Source organism: Alosa pseudoharengus, unplaced genomic scaffold (assembly GCF_046254945.1).
Source record: "Alosa pseudoharengus isolate Yale_2024_CS ecotype anadromous, Long Island Sound unplaced genomic scaffold, YU_APseudo_1.1 YU_APseudo_1.1_scf_14, whole genome shotgun sequence".
Lineage (NCBI taxonomy): Eukaryota > Metazoa > Chordata > Actinopteri > Clupeiformes > Clupeidae > Alosa > Alosa pseudoharengus.
In genome coordinates this window covers 19,964,077-19,976,411 of record NW_027468609.1, presented here as the reverse complement: position 1 = coordinate 19,976,411, position 12,335 = coordinate 19,964,077, and the positions used below count along the sequence as shown (strand labels likewise).

Here is a 12,335-nt window from a genome sequence, read left to right as displayed (position 1 = left end):
CATTGATTATTAAATGTGAAGTTATATATTGCTGCATTCTGTGCACACCGTTTGGCGCTTCCAGGCACCTTGAGAGGCATGCTGTGGGCCCTTGTTGGAGAAACGCTGGCGTTGCCCACAAGAGCAGGTACTGTAGGCACAGGCGAGCGAGGCGCCACACAGTCAGTGTGATGGAAATAAACACAAGGGAGAGAGAGAGAGAAAATGATTTCCTTTTTTTACCGCTGGGGTCAAATTAGACAGCCTAGGTACAAGGCTGACAGGGGAGCAGCCAGCTAGAAAATCTCGGATGTGGCAGGCAGACGAACAATCGGACGGATGACAAAACACGACGACGAGCTCAAAAATGTGCCAGTATCCTCTCTCTTGTGTTGTGACTCATTCTTGGTATTCTTAGCGTGGCCGACGTCACTGGCCATGTGAGACGAGAGTGAGATAAGACGAAAGACAGAAAGACGAAAAGAGAGACGAAAGAGAAGAAGAAGAGAGAGAGAGAGGAAGAGGCAGAGAGTTAGTTCTTTATGCTTTGGCAACACTGTAACGCAGCAGTCATGCTAATAAAGCAACATTGAATTGAACTGAATGGAGAGACAGATACAGAGGGAGAGAGACAGTCATCGCTGCTCAGCGTTATGCCTTTGCATAATGCAAGGTCCCTTTTTCTCCACTCACAGTGACTACTCCTCTCATCATCAGCGCCTCAGTATTTGCCGACTGCTGTGGCAGTCACGGCCCTAACAGAACAGACTTAGTGACTCTGGATCTCTCTCTCTCTCTCCCTGCCGCATTTTCTCTTTCTCTGCTTCTCCACTTCACTTACTCTTTCCATCTATCTGTTTCCCGTCCATTTGGTCGCACCTTTGTTTGAGTAAGGTCATAAAACAGTTGGGGGAAATTTGACTGTCCAGACTCCCTGTTGCTTTAAGAGTGATTGCAGAGCAATTGCTCACACCCCAGCTGCTGTTATCGCCATGGCTACGCGACTAACAAAGGTCTCAGTAACAGTGAAGAGAGCCTACAGCCGAATGACAGTAAGAAACACTTAGAGAGAGAGAGTGAGAGAGAGAGAAGGATAAGAGAAAAGGTGAAAGAGGAAGACAAATGTGGGGAGCGAGAGAGAGATAGAGAGATGAAAGATGTTGGGAGAATAAGGGACGGTGAGGTGGGGGGACAAAGAAGGATAGAAAGAGAGAGTAAGATTGAGATGGCTTGTCCTGAAATTGATGACCGTCCCATCCATCAAGGTTGATATAAAGGAGGGAGCAGCCAGTGAGCCAAGGAGGATAGAAGGGAGAGCTGACGCTGGGTGCCCCCGATGGCCAAATATGGCATTGATAAAAAAAAAAGTTGTGATTAAAGCATCTGTGTCTGACTCTGCGTCAATGCAGGTGACAAATTCTTCAACCCACACTGGGCGCAAAACTGTAGTCCTCTTTGGGCCCAAAACTGACACCTCATCAACATCAAGTGATGGACAGAGAGTCAATAATCTTGGAATCATTTAGCATATGAAGCTTTTACCGCATTTTCCACAGTGCAGTCCTAATTACAAACAGTAAATCAGTCAACTCTCACTGTTCGACAAAGATTTGCCCATTTGCGGCGTGGGGAGGTCAAACTGTAATCAAACTGAGGTACATCCCTGCCTTGCAAGTTTTACTTGCTTGTGAGTACTCATGGAATGCTGTTAGTAGGCCAGGGGTGTGTAGTCTGTCTGTAGCTGAAGCTAACTGTCTCCTGAGTCGGCCCTCACACCGACCACTAAACATTCCACACATAGCGTTACAAAAGCTATATGTATTTTTCCATTTCTTTTTCAAATAATACTCATCCACAGACATGGTTGTTATGCCAACATTCAGAGATTGTGGCAGAGGTATCAGGCTACCTCCTTCCTCTACATAAATAATGAATTCTTTTCTCTTTTTTTTCAAAAAAGCAATTGTTGTTCTTTCCGTCAGGTTATGATTAATGTGTTGTTCAAAGAAATATGTCTATGTCTGAGCCCTGGCTCTGTGTGCAGTGAGAAAAGCGAGTGTTTTTTATCTGTCACGAGAGATTAGGTTCTAAAAGGAGAGTAAACAGAGGAGACGTAATTCTCCCTTGGTCATACGGCCTTGATAGAGGGGGGAGAGAGGTTCCCGGTAATGTGTTACTCAGCTCTAATTACCTTTATTTGTATTGCGCCCTTTTTGTTGAATGCATTGTCACCTAGCAACTTCAACCAGATTCAGAGCATCATCACCAGTCGTCCCCCCCCCCCCCCCAACCCCTTTTCCACTCCCAAATGCAAGCACAGGGCGACAATAGCAAGGACAAATCAGGAAGAAACATTGTTAGCCATCTGTCCTCCGGTTGGCACAATTCTAAGGGAGAATGAGGAATGTACTGTCAATGTGAGCCAAGATGGCCGCCACTACGGTTACAGCCATAAGTAAGTCTGACCCGCCATTAATTATTAAACTGGAGATTTTATCTGACGGCCTGTACACTGGCTACAGACAAGGTTTCATTCCCAAACGTCCCCTGAAGTCTGTGTGTGTGTGTGTGTGTGTGTGTGTGTGTGTAGGGGGGGGGCATACGTGTGTGTACATGTGCATATTTATATGCATAGGTGAGAGTGTTTGTGTGTGTGTGTGTGTCTGTGTCTACATGTGCCAATGGCTCAGCTTATCTACATTCTGTGTACATTCTGTCTGCATTTTGGTGTACGGGGACCTCTCCCTTGTCCCCTCGCCCTCACCCTCACCCAGAAACCTATCAAGGCCCACACACAAAAGAGCCTTCGGCCCGCTGACCCCCAGTCCTCTGGGAACTCTGAATACCAAGACCCACGCACACACACTCACACACACACTAGTGGGTCGGTCCCTCCAAGGCACAACACAAACAACATGAGCCAGTGTTCCATATGGGCTGGTCCAGTTCAGACAAATTTAGTTTGTGTATGTGTATGTGTGTGTGTGTGTGTGTGTGTGTGTGTGTGTGTGTGTGTGTGTGTGTGTGTGTGTGTGTGTGTGTGTGTGTGCGTGTGTGTGTGCATATATGTATATACAGTATGGGTATGCAAGGTATTTTGTGATATGTGTGTGTGTGTGTGTGTGTGTTTTGGATTAATGTACAGTATGTGTGTGTATTTCACAGATTGCTCTTATGATAACAGACTCTGCTATGCATGCCTGGCCCCCAGGGTGTGTGTACCCCCACCCCCACCCCCTACATTGGCCCCAGTGGTCCCATCCCGTGAGATGATGGGGTAGAGGGAGTGTGTGGGGGTAAGCCCTCCCTCCTGCTGTCCCACAGTCCCAGAGAGTCCCATAGAGCACAGCGGGTCACACTCTGTCACATGTCCCGCTGCGCTGACAATGGCACGACTGTCTGAGCCCAGAGCGAGAGGGGACGGACCGCCTGTCTGCACTGGGAGAGCAGTGTGTGTGTTGTGTGTGAGAGTGTGTGTGTGTGTGTGTGTGTGTATGTGTGTGTGCGAGCGTGTTTGTGTTTTTGTGTGTATGTTTTGGTGTGTGTGTGTGTGTGTGTGTGCGTGTGTGTGTGTGTGTGTGTGCGTGTGTTTGTGTTTTTGTGTGTGTATGTTTTTGTGTTTTGGTGTGTGTGTGTGTATGTGTGTGTGTGTGTGTGTGTGTGTGTGTGTGTGTGTGTGTGTGTGTGTGTGTGTGAGTGTCTTTGTTTTACCTTTACCGGCTCAAGTTATGGTCTGCAATAATATGATTGTTACTGAACATTGACTCCTAAAAATCAGGCCTTTTGCTAAAGTCAGTTGAGGATACAGTCTTTAAATTAAGCACAGTTAAATCACAGTGGAATGGGATGGGTAGGGTGCTGGCTGGCCATGTAATATGCACTACATGCTCATCTCGCGCTCTCTTGTCTCGCCTCTCGTCTTACTCTTTGCTCTCTGTCTCTCACCTTGTCATGCTCCTCGTCCCCTCCACACACACACACACACACCTCTGATAGTGTGACTGTAAAGGTGGCAAAATCGTCAAAGGAAATGAGGAAGACTGTGGCTACGTCTACACGAAACCAACGGGTGTATTTTCTCTTACCGAGAAAAAACTCGCATGCACACACAGAGGTGAAAGCAGCTAAAAGTGCTGTAGTGCATATGGCAGACCAGTCGATGGTGCCGGGCCGTGCAGAGGCTTCACATTTAATTCGCGTATAAGTAAGTAAAGTAAAAAGTATAGTACTGTGTGTGTGTGTGTGTGTGTAAGTAAATAAGTAGGCTGCAGGCAGGCAGCTGGTGGATACATAACTGGCATGCGTAAGGTAATGGTAAGGTAAAAGCAACGACCGAAATGCAGTGTTGAAACACGTGTATGAAACGTATTAAATATGCAAACACAGATCCGGTATAAACACTGACCACCCCCCCCCCCCAAAAAAAAAAATCTCCCGTTTTTGGAAAGCTAAATGTTGACAGGTATGTGCTAGCATCACGTTTAAAAGTGACTATTTCAGATCATTTTTCTATTTAAAACTTGTCTCCTCTCAAGTTAGAAAGTGTAATAAGACGGAAAATTAAACGTGGTGATTTTCTAGGCTGATTTGACATGGAACTATACTCTCATTCCAGCGTAACAATCAAGGAACACCATGGGAGCAGCAGCACAATGATATTATGCAGCACCTGAAAATAGTCCCCATAGACTAGCTTCCAGCAACAAGGTTGAGCTGCAGCAGACGAATTGATGAGTGACTGGATTATTATTGAGAGTATAGTTACATGTTAAATCAGTCTAAAAAATCGCCACGTTTCATTTTCCATGCTGTTAGCCAATCAGAGTCAAGCAGCTTACCTCTTTGATAATTAATGAGAACTGGCGCAAATCGAGTTTTCCTGCAGGCTTTCTATACCACGCTAGAATGGCTTGAAACAAGGTAACCAAGGCATTTTTCCATGAGTCCATGATAGAACTTCAGACATTACCACAGAGTAATGAAATATGTGTGGCAGGGCACCTTTAATACTGTCCTCGATTTTGCATTGATAGTGTGTGGTCACGTGTGACAGATAGGCTAAACAAGCACCTAGCTGTCATTTACATAAGCCGTTTAGGATCCTCAATGTTGTGCGCTGGGTTTGGAAAAGCCACAAGAATGTAAGAACAGCTTTTATGACACAATGATGCTAAATACATCAGCTAGCAAGTTAGCTACCTTTGCCAGCTGAGCAGCTGTGGGTGGTAGCTTACTCGCTAGTTAGTTAGTTAGCTTTCCCGGGTCCTATGTTCCCCGCTCAGGGTTAGGGTTAGGTTTTTTTTTTTTTTTTAAAGGGTCCTATGTTCCCCGGTCCCATATAAAGCGGGGAACATAGGACCCGGGGAACATAGGTACGCTCCCCTTTCATACATGCCTTAGATAGGTACCTATATGCTCTCACCCTCTGATATATGCTCTCCATATAGTCATGGTGTCACACAAGAAAGTCACATAAATACCCTCTTCACACTACACAGACACACATACGTTTACACAACTTAGGCAAATATCCAATAGGATTATCTTTTTTCGTCTTTGCTGAATCTGGTGCCACTCTTAAAACATCTGTCAGGCCCGTATCCTGCAATCTAATCCTTTCTAATTGAAATGCTAAATTTGGACAGGATTTATTTTTGGCGAGAGATGGGCTGTGATGATGATGATGATGATGACGGTAACGAGAAAGAGGAGGCGGAGGTAAAGAGTGATGTTTTGCATGATGTGTCGCCTCTGCTTGGGAAATGTCATCAGTGGCACAGGAAGCCCACTCCGGCAAATGGCGAGATTGCTTTCCGTTCCAATCAAAGTGACCACGAGGAACCGTGGGCGCCGGCAAAGTTGTCTGGCTCGCAGAGCCAAGCCCTCCACCACCCAGCACCCACCACCCACGCCTCAACCCCTATGACTCCGAAAAAAGTCTGTATTATGACACAGATGATAAAACCCTTGCTCAAAACTGACATCTGTGATGTGTATAAACTGTGGCAAGTGTCATGACAGCAGCACGCCAAGGCCTGACCCTGTGATGAGTATAATTTCTCTGTTCAAATGTCTATTACATCAGTGGGTGCTGTGGTGAGACTGGATACATTGCCCATACCACATTTGAGTCCACAGGTCACGTCCACAGCGATCTGTGTCACTTCCCAATCCCACCCCATCTCTCTCTCTCCCACTGGCTTCCTGTCACTCTCTTCAATGTCCTATCGGATTAAATATTTTTAAAATGTTTATTTTAACTACCCATAGTACCCATACCCAAGGTGTGGGTTTTTGAACATTCTACATAAGACTCCATTCCGCAACAATAGAATTTTAGAATCTTCAATGTTGAATTCAATGAACCCAGATATTCTTTGGAACGTTCATTTTCCAACATTCCTGTCACACCGGTGTGACGGTACACCTTTAAGGGTTAAATCTCAGCAAATGTACTGATAAGGGGAATGCGAATGCTGCTTCGATCCCTGGTAGGAAAAATGTGGGTGGGGGGGAGTGGTTGAGCAAGGCACCTAACGCCCAACTGCTCCTCAGGCACTGGGTCAAGGGCTGCTCAGTGCTCCGGGTGTGTGTGTGTGCTCCTAGCGAGTTCACTGCTCCTAGTGTATGTGTGCGTATGTGCAGAGGACAAATTTCTTAAAGGACTAATAAAGTATAACTTAAATAACTTAAAATACCAACACATTTGACAGTAGATCACCTTGGGAAGTTACAGGCCTTTGTACTGTCATTCTCCCAAAAGGAAGTGGGTGTGTCAGTTGTGTGTGTGAGAGGTCAAATATGAAATTAGACCTACAGAGCTGGTGTGTGCTTATGTTTTTTTTATACAACGGTAAATAACACTGAATCTGTTGACAAAACTGACAGCATTGATATTGTTTACCCAGGCACCTCTCTCTCTCTCTCTCTCTCTCTCCTCTCTCTCCTTTCATGTCTTTACTCAGCCAGTCGTTGTCTCTTGCTCTCCTCTATTCTCTCTCCGCTGGTCTACTTCTGTACCTCCCTGTACCTAGTCTCCTGTCCTCTTTTCTCATTTCCTTCTATCCCCCTTCTCTCCTTTCCTCTGTTTTTTACCCCTTCCTCCTCTCATCCATATGCCTGAAGGTCATTTTGACACAAGCTCTATTTTGAGGTATATCACTCTCTTATCTTCTTTCCTTGTTCTCTTCTCCCCCCTTTTCTCTCCCTCTCTCTTTCTCTCTCTTTCTGTCCCTCTCTCTTTCTCTCTCTTTCTCTCTTTCTCTAAGATACTCTAAAGTCACACAGACAAAACTATACAAACTCACACACACACACACAAACTCTCTCACACATACAAAACTATACAAACTCTCACACACACACAGAACTATACAAAGTCACACACATATAACTATACAAACACACACACACACACACACACACACAGACACAGAACTATACAAACTCACATACACTCACAGAACTATACAAACGCTCTCACACACACACAGAACAAACTCTCTCACACACACAGAACTATACAAACTCTCTCACACACATACACACACACACACACACACACACACACACACACACACAGTACTATGCACACAGCAAGTGGCAGAGAACATCTCACAGGTTTAGCAGAGACACAGACAGAGTGACATTGGAGACGTACGAATAGGTCTGAAGAGCACTCCCGTCCCGATCCTACAGTATAAAAAACACGCCTAAGCCCATTCTGTTCAATTTAAACAAATCCTCTTTCAAAAGTCTTTTAGAAATCTTTAAAAAAAATAATCCTCTTTGCTCTATTTAGTCATCCACAGGCCAACCAAATAGCAAAAAAAAGATAATAATAATAATAATAATTTTAAAATACGATTCTCTAATGGCATTTAGTGATTGTCAAATATGAAACCATGGTTGGAGTAGATTCAGCATGAAGACCTAAATGGTGCTTTCGGGGATGAAGTGTGTATGTGTGTGTTTGTGTGTGTGTGTCCACGCCTACATATATGTGTGTGTGTGTGTGTGTGTGTGTGTGTGTGTGTGTATGTGTGTGTGTGTGTGTACTAATCCTATGATGCAATTTCCTTTTCTGAGTGTGTGCTGCTTGTGTGCATCTCTTTCCTCTCTCATTTTCTCCCTCTACCTGCTGACCTAGATAAAGCATTGACTGGTCCAATCACTCTCTCCCTCTCTCCCTCTCTTCCTTTCTCTGTCTGTTCTCTCTCTATCTCTCTCCCTTTACTGTCACTGTATTGCTCCTTCTTTCTCCCTACCCCTCCTTTCTCTTTCGCTCCCACCATCTCTCTCTCTCTCTCTCTCTCTCTACCCCCCATCCACTTAAACTCAAAACGCATTTCTGTTGGTGTGTGAGAAGCCTTCTGGATTCGGACTGAAAGATCTCCCTCCTTCTCTCTAACTCTTTTTCTCTGTATGTGTGTGTGTGTGTGTGTGTGTGTGTGTGCGTGCGTGTGTGTGTGTGTGTGCGCGCACACATGTGTGTTTGTGAGTGTGTTTCTGACAGTATAATGGTCATCATCGTCCACTTCCTTGTCAGAGTGTATGGATGTGTGCACATGTGAGTGTGTGTATGTGTATGTGTATGTGAGAGACAGATATGTGATCTATGTGTGTTTATAAACCTCAGCCCTAAACAGTATCACGCAAGACCACAGATGATGGCCCACATTGCTTGATTATTTGCTTGCTTACACTTACACAGATACCATCAGTGCTACCACAGCAAGATACGTCAGTTGGAAGTTTGTTTGTTTCACACACATACATAGACACACACACACACACACACACACACACACACACACATGAATTCACTTCTGTGCACAAACGCACCTACAGACTCATACACACACATGAATTCACTTACATGCACACACACACACACACACACACACACACACACCCTACAGACTTATGTGCACACACATGCTCAATCACACACACACACACACATGTAATTAAAAAATTCATATCAGAGCTTCCCCAGTGCCCCAATGTGTGTGTGTGTGTGTGTGTTTGTCCAATCCCAATCCAACACCCCAATCCACAATGCCGAGCCACGTGGCCCCACCTTCCACAGTAGCTGTGGCACCATTGGCGATAGTGCCCAGTGTATTCAGGTGTATTCAGGTGTATAGTGTATTCAGGTCCAATATGGTGTGCCCACGGGCGTACACATTCGAGTCCGACCAGGGTCATTTCCCGATCCCACCCCATTTCGCTCTCCAACTTGTTTCCTGTCACTCTCTTCACTGTCCTACTGGACTAAAGGCAAGCCCATTAAAGGCAAAATAACAGCAGGTATACTGCAGGTTACACACAGCATCACCACTGTGCTGTATCTCATTTCCTCAATGAGGCTCTTCACACACATTTCTAAATTTAACACTCAATGCTGCTGCGGAAGCATCATCGCATCAGTATACCGTAACAGTTTGCAAATGTTGCTCCAATGCACAGGACAACTATTCTGTTTGTTTTATGACAAACTTACCTGTTTGGATGTGAACATGATGTGAATAGATTTGTTTTGCAAATCAGAAAAGAGAATGAAACAAACAAGTCTTTGATCTTTGAAATTTGATTTAGAATTAGAGATTTAGGGATGCAAACAGTGGTGTTGGGTCGGATTTCTTTCATGGGAGCCTCTTACAGTAAGCGCTTTCAGACATACGTGTAAGACCGGAGGTTCTGCCGATGTTAAACGGTGGGGCCGTATATCTGAACGACATAACCGGTCATATGGAAGTCCGAATTCACCCGGTGTTTATACTACCCCCGACCTAGTATTTCCTCCGGACATTATGTAAATGTGCTGTGTCTGAACGAGGAGTAGAACATTCGGTTAAAATCACACCTAGTGAGAGGGCGTGTTGGTGACGTTTCTTTCATGCGTCCATGTGGTTAGATCTGACTTAAATGCCAGTGTTATGATGGAGTGGCATAGTGCTGTCCAGAAAATCTCCAACCTGGAAAGATGCAGACATCACGGAGCTACTGTCCATGAGGGCATACAACATTTTGATAGAACACCTGAAAGGAACGTTAGAGACACGTTAGGCTACAACTGCATGGCAAGGAGAAACGAATTCAGAAGACTGAATCATCATAAGCAGAAGGCGCTGAAAAGGCAGTAGCCTATAGCGACGTCGTTGACGACAATAACAGGAGTATTTAATAAATTGTTAGCCAACACGGTTTTCTGTTCATTGATAGCCTTCATGACCTGCTGAGCTCGCTGATATTTGCTGAGCATATATGCCTAGAGAAAATGAAAACGAAGAAAACCCAACTTTGTTCCAAGCTCCTTACGTAAATGCTACACATGGGGAGATGATGCTTTTGGAAAAAATAAACCATGAAAAAACGAACAACTTCACTGTTATTAATGTTAGTATTTTGTTTGTTGCTTAAAAACGTTGTATGATCGATCTTGAAGTCTTGAGTTAGCCTACTGAATTGGCTGGTAGCCTACCATAAAGTTTGTGCATGCTCTCTCTCTCCAACGCAAACCAGATTTGGGGTTCTATAGCCTAGCTAATTCTGGTACATAACGTTGAAAACAGATAAATGTGTTTATTTGAAGCACACATACAAATACTGTAGGCTAGGTCAATTTCAAGTGCCCACTTACGTGACTAGCCTACTTCAAGTATTAGCCTTTGCACAATAGATTTCTTCTTCTTTAGCCTACATAATGATAGGCTATATTTTGTAAACAAGAAGCAGCTGTGACAGGCAGCGGCCGCATATAATCTGCGTCATGTCTCAGCATCTTGTGAACTCTACAAGCCCCCACCCCTCACTCGACAACCACACGGAGATTCTGTAATGTGCGTGTATGTCGTTCACACATACGTCCGTGTAAGGTCAGTATTAGGTCCGCAGTTTAGCATCATATCTGAATCATCCGAAGGGTAGGACCTCCGTTTGACAAACCTCCTCATATACTCCGGAGGTTATATCTGAAAGCGCTTAGTATGTGGTTGCTCCCAATTAGACATGGCTCCTTCCCAAGTCCTTTTTAGCAAGTTGAAAAAAGGTTTATTAACTCCTACCTCAGTCTCACACCTATTTCATCAGGAAATGTGATTTTACAATGGCACAGGGTATGAGGTTGACTTTAAGAGAGTCGGATTGATTGTCGCTGAGGGCCTTGTGGGAGGATTTACGAAGGGTTGGCTTTCAGGCTGCATTCAGGGTTGGTGCACGCAGGGGAGTTCTTCACAGCTGCGAGATGACTATCAGAGGCTAGCCGTCTGTTTTTTCGTCTCCAGGTTGTGCTGGTAGCAAGAGAGCAAAATGTTTAGTTTGCCCTCCTAATAGTATAAGTATAAATACTCTTTTGATCCCGTGAGGGAAATTTGGTCTCTGCATTTATCCCAATCCGTGAATTAGTGAAACACACTCAGCACACAGTGAACACACAGTGAAGCAAAGCCCACACTAATCCCAACGCAGTAAGCTGCCTGCTACAACAGCGGCGCTCGGGAAGCAGTGAGGGGTTAGGTGCCTTGCTCAAGGGCACTTCAGCCGTTCCTAGTGGTCGGGGTTCAAACCAGCAACCCTCCAGTCCGAAGCGCTAACCAGTAGGCCATGGCTGTGCTGGTAGCAAGAGAGCAAAATGTCTAGTTTGCCCTCGTAAACACAAGTGAGGGATTACAGCGTCAGCTGAACTCTGTGGTTTAGCAGGTTGGTGTGAAAAGACGCTTGTGGTTCGTCTTTTCTACTGAGCAAGGCTTAGTGTGGTTAGTCGGTCGGGTTGGTGATTGCAGAGTAGGCCTTGCAGAGACCCACAGCTAGCTTTTCTACAGGCATAGTTTCTGTCATTGGAGAGAGAAGTTGCGGTGTTAAAGCAAACTTCTGATTGTGCTTGATGGATTAGGCTTAACACATGCAAATGTACTCTATTTGTCTTCGGCGGTGTAACCCTAACTAGAATCCTGAGATGAATCGATAATCAGAAAATTCCTATTCAGCAGCACCTGACCTGTATTCACCGACCTACAGGAAATGACTTTGGAGTGCAGAGCTGCGCAGCGAGAGAACATTTCTGTCGTGTTCAATCAGATAATTAATCTTTACTGTTGTGCAGCGTTAATCTCAGTCTCCTGTCTCGTGCCAGCACTTCAGGCCTGCACTAGGCACGACAGTGACCTCGGCTCGTGTCACGCGCGTGGTCACGGAGAGAGCAAATTCTGCTGCTAGGACCTGATATTGTCTCAACCCAGCTGCCATATGTGTTTTTCTACATCTCCTAAAAAAACCCTTTTAGATGCTTTTTATCCAGAAGAAGAGAGGAGGAGGAGAAAAAGAAGGTCACGCAGTTGTGTTTTGGGATGGGG

At 45.0% G+C, this 12,335-nt stretch overlaps 1 protein-coding gene across 1 annotated transcript in view; it reads right to left on the bottom strand.

The window, feature by feature from the left end:
• The window catches only part of gnaz (guanine nucleotide binding protein (G protein), alpha z polypeptide), a 50,428-nt gene that overhangs the window by 31,877 nt on the left and 6,216 nt on the right, over positions 1–12,335 (bottom strand). The window lies entirely within an intron of this gene.